Below are 4,756 nucleotides of genomic sequence, written 5' to 3' on the forward strand. Positions count from 1 at the left end.
TTGACTTTTTAGCTGGCTTTGGTGCCTTGGACATGAGCTAGGACCTTAAGAATCTGCATTAAAGGAGGACTAGCAGCCGAGTTGCACGGGAGAATGTGAAAAGTGTTCAAATAGAGTAAAAACCTGAGAAATCCATCCGTTTTCGTCATTTTTATCGAATCGACTTAAAGCCAAATCGTCACATTGGCCGCTCTGCTCTCGGAAACGGTTGTACTTATCGTCTGCAAAGCTATGTCGCGAATGGCGGTATTCAGAGACACTAAAAGCACCATTGTAGAACACAGATGTAGCTTCTAAGATGATGTAATATCCAGTAAGAAATAGTACAATTCAAGTTTTAGGAATCGGTTATTGACTTTTTACCCTTGTTTGGTGCCTTGGACATGAGCTAGGAACTTAAGATTTTACATGCAGGAGGACTAGCAGCCGAGTTGCACGGGAGAATGTGTAAAGTGTTCATATGTAGTAAAAACCTGAGAAATCCGTCCGTTTTCGTCATTTGTTATCGAATCGACTTAAAGCCAGATCGTCACATTGGCCGCTCTTCTCTCTGAAACGGTTGTACTTATCGTGTGCAGAGATATGTCGCGTGCTGCGGTATGCAGAGACACTAAAAGCACCATAGTAGAACACAGATGACACTTCCAAGTTGATGTAATAGCCAGTAAGAAGTAGTACAATTCAAGTTTTAGTTACTGATTATTGACATTTTAGCTGGCTTTGGTGCCTTGGACATGAACTAGGACATTAAGATTCTGCATGAAAGGAGGGCTAGCAGCCGAGTTACCCAGGAGAATGTGAAAAGTGTTTATATGTAGTAAAAACCTGAGAAATCCGTCCGTTTTCGTCATTTGTTATCGAATCGACTTAAAGCCAGATCGTCACATTGGCCGCTCTTCTCCCTGAAACGGTTGTACTTATCGTCTTCAAAGCTATGTCGCGTGCTGCGGTATGCGGAGACACTAAAAGCACCATAGTAGAACACAGATGAAGCTTCTAAGTTGATGTAATAGCCAGTAAGAAGTAGTACAATTCAAGTTTTAGTTGTCGATTATTCACTTTTTAGACGGCTTTGGTGGCTTGGACATGACCTAGGACCTTAAGATTTTGCATGAGAGGAGGACTAGCAGCCGCGTTGCACGGGAGAATGTGAAAAGTGTTCATATGTAGTAAAAACCTGAGAAATCCGTCCGTTTTCGTCATTTGTTATCGAATCGACTTAAAGCCAGATCGTCACATTGGCCGCTCTTCTGTCTGAAACGGTTGTACTTATCGTCTGCAAAGCTATGTCGCGTGCTGCGGTATGCGGAGACACTAACAGCACCATAGTAGAACACATATGAAGCTTCTAAGTTGATGTGATAGCCAGTAAGAAGTAGTACAATTCAAGTTTTAGGTATCGGTTATTGACTTTTTAGCTGGCTTTGGTGCCTTGGACATGAGCTAGGACCTTAAGATTCTGCATGAAAGGACGACTAGCAGCCGAGTTGCAGGGGAGAATGTGAAAAGTGTTCATATGTAGTAAAAACCTGAGTAATCCGTCCGTTTTCGTCATTTGTTATCGAATCGACTTAAAGCCAGATCGTCACATTGGCCGCTCTTCTCCCTGAAACGGTTGTACTTATCGTCTTCAAAGCTATGTCGCGTGCTGCGGTATGCGGAGACACTAAAAGCACCATAGTAGAACACAGATGAAGCTTCTAAGTTGATTTAATAGCCAGTAAGAAGTAGTAAAATTCAAGTTTTAAGTATCGATTATTGACTTTTTAGCTGGCTTTGGTGCCTTGGACATGAGCTAGGACCTTAAGATTCCGCATGAAAGGAGGACTAGCAGCCGCGTTGTACGGGAGAATGTGAAATGTGTTCATATGTAGTAAAAACCTGAGAAATCCGTCCGTTTTCGTCATTTGTTATCAAATCGACTTAAAGCCAGATCGTCACATTGGCTGCTCTTCTCTCTGAAACGGTTGTACTTATCGTCTGGAAAGCTTTGTCGCGTGCTGCGGTATGCGGAGACAGTAAAAGAACCATAGTAGAACACAGATGAAGCTTCTAAGATGATGTAATAGCCAGTAAGAAGTAGTACAATTCAAGTTTTAGGTATCGATTATTGACTTTTTAGCTGGCTTTGGTGCCTTGGACATGAGCTAGGACCTTAAGATTCTGCATGAAAGGAGGACTAGCAGCCGAGTTGCAGGGGAGAATGTGAAAAGTGTTCATATGTAGTAAAAACCTGAGAAATCCGTCCGGTTTCGTCATTTGTTATCGAATCGACTTAAAGCCAGATCGTCACATTGGCCGCTATTCTCTCTGAAACGGTTGTACTTATCGTCTTCAAAGCTATGTCGCGTGCTGCGGTATGCGGAGACACTAAAACCACCACAGTAGAACACAGATGAAGCTTCTAATTTGATGTAATAGCCAGTAAGAAATAGTACAATTCAAGTTTTAGGAATCGGTTATTGACTTTTTACCCTTGTTTGGTGCCTTGGACATGAGCTAGGAACTTAAGATTTTACATGCAGGAGGACTAGCAGCCGAGTTGCACGGGAGAATGTGTAAAGTGTTCATATGTAGTAAAAACCTGAGAAATCCGTCCGTTTTCGTCATTTGTTATCGAATCGACTTATAGCCAGATCGTCACATTGGCCGCTCTTCCCTCTGAAACGGTTGTACTTATCGTGTGCAGAGATATGTCGCGTGCTGCGGTATGCAGAGACACTAAAAGCACCATAGTAGAACACAGATGACACTTCCAAGTTGATGTAATAGCCAGTAAGAAGTAGTACAATTCAAGTTTTAGTTACTGATTATTGACATTTTAGCTGGCTTTGGTGCCTTGGACATGAACTAGGACATTAAGATTCTGCATGAAAGGAGGGCTAGCAGCCGAGTTACCCAGGAGAATGTGAAAAGTGTTTATATGTAGTAAAAACCTGAGAAATCCGTCCGTTTTCGTCATTTGTTATGGAATCGACTTAAAGCCAGATCGTCACATTGGCCGCTCTTCTCTCTTAAACGGTTGTACTTATCGTCTGCAAACCTATGTCGCGTGCTGCGGTATGCGGAGACAATAAAAGCACCATAGTAGAACACAGAAGAAGCTTCTAAGTTGAAGTAATAGCCAGAAGAATTAGTACAATTCAAGTTTTAGTTGTCGATTATTCACTTTTTAGACGGCTTTGGTGGCTTGGACATGAGCTAGGACCTTAAGAATCTGCATTAAAGGAGGACTAGCAGCCGAGTTGCACGGGAGAATGTGAAAAGTGTTCAAATAGAGTAAAAACCTGAGAAATCCATCCGTTTTCGTCATTTTTATCGAATCGACTTAAAGCCAAATCGTCACATTGGCCGCTCTGCTCTCGGAAACGGTTGTACTTATCGTCTGCAAAGCTATGTCGCGAATGGCGGTATTCAGAGACACTAAAAGCACCATTGTAGAACACAGATGTAGCTTCTAAGATGATGTAATATCCAGTAAGAAATAGTACAATTCAAGTTTTAGGAATCGGTTATTGACTTTTTACACTTGTTTGGTGCCTTGGACATGAGCTAGGAACTTAAGATTTTACATGCAGGAGGACTAGCAGCCGAGTTGCACGGGAGAATGTGTAAAGTGTTCATATGTAGTAAAAACCTGAGAAATCCGTCCGTTTTCGTCATTTGTTATCGAATCGACTTAAAGCCAGATCGTCACATTGGCCGCTCTTCTCTCTGAAACGGTTGTACTTATCGTGTGCAGAGATATGTCGCGTGCTGCGGTATGCAGAGACACTAAAAGCACCATAGTAGAACACAGATGACACTTCCAAGTTGATGTAATAGCCAGTAAGAAGTAGTACAATTCAAGTTTTAGTTACTGATTATTGACATTTTAGCTGGCTTTGGTGCCTTGGACATGAACTAGGACACTAAGATTCTGCATGAAAGGAGGGCTAGCAGCCGAGTTACCCAGGAGAATGTGAAAAGTGTTTATATGTAGTAAAAACCTGAGAAATCCGTCCGTTTTCGTCATTTGTTATCGAATCGACTTAAAGCCAGATCGTCACATTGGCCGCTCTTCTCCCTGAAACGGTTGTACTTATCGTCTTCAAAGCTATGTCGCGTGCTGCGGTATGCGGAGACACTAAAAGCACCATAGTAGAACACAGATGAAGCTTCTAAGTTGATGTAATAGCCAGTAAGACGTAGTACAATTCAAGTTTTAGTTGTCGATTATTCACTTTTTAGACGGCTTTGGTGGCTTGGACATGACCTAGGACCTTAAGATTTCGCATGAAACGAGGACTAGCAGCCGCGTTGCACGGGAGAATGTGAAAAGTGTTCATATGTAGTAAAAACCTGAGAAATCCGTCCGTTTTCGTCATTTGTTATCGAATCGACTTAAAGCCAGATCGTCACATTGGCCGCTCTTCTGTCTGAAACGGTTGTACTTATCGTCTGCAAAGCTATGTCGCGTGCTGCGGTATGCGGAGACACTAAAAGCACCATAGTAGAACACATATGAAGCTTCTAAGTTGATGTGATAGCCAGTAAGAAGTAGTACAATTCAAGTTTTAGGTATCGGTTATTGACTTTTTAGCTGGCTTTGGTGCCTTGGACATGAGCTAGGACCTTAAGATTCTGCATGAAAGGACGACTAGCAGCCGAGTTGCAGGGGAGAATGTGAAAAGTGTTCATATGTAGTAAAAACCTGAGTAATCCGTCCGTTTTCGTCATTTGTTATCGTATCGACTTAAAGCCAGATCGTCACATT

The sequence above is a fragment of the Schistocerca gregaria genome, unplaced genomic scaffold (assembly GCF_023897955.1).
Source record: "Schistocerca gregaria isolate iqSchGreg1 unplaced genomic scaffold, iqSchGreg1.2 ptg000386l, whole genome shotgun sequence".
NCBI lineage: Eukaryota > Metazoa > Arthropoda > Insecta > Orthoptera > Acrididae > Schistocerca > Schistocerca gregaria.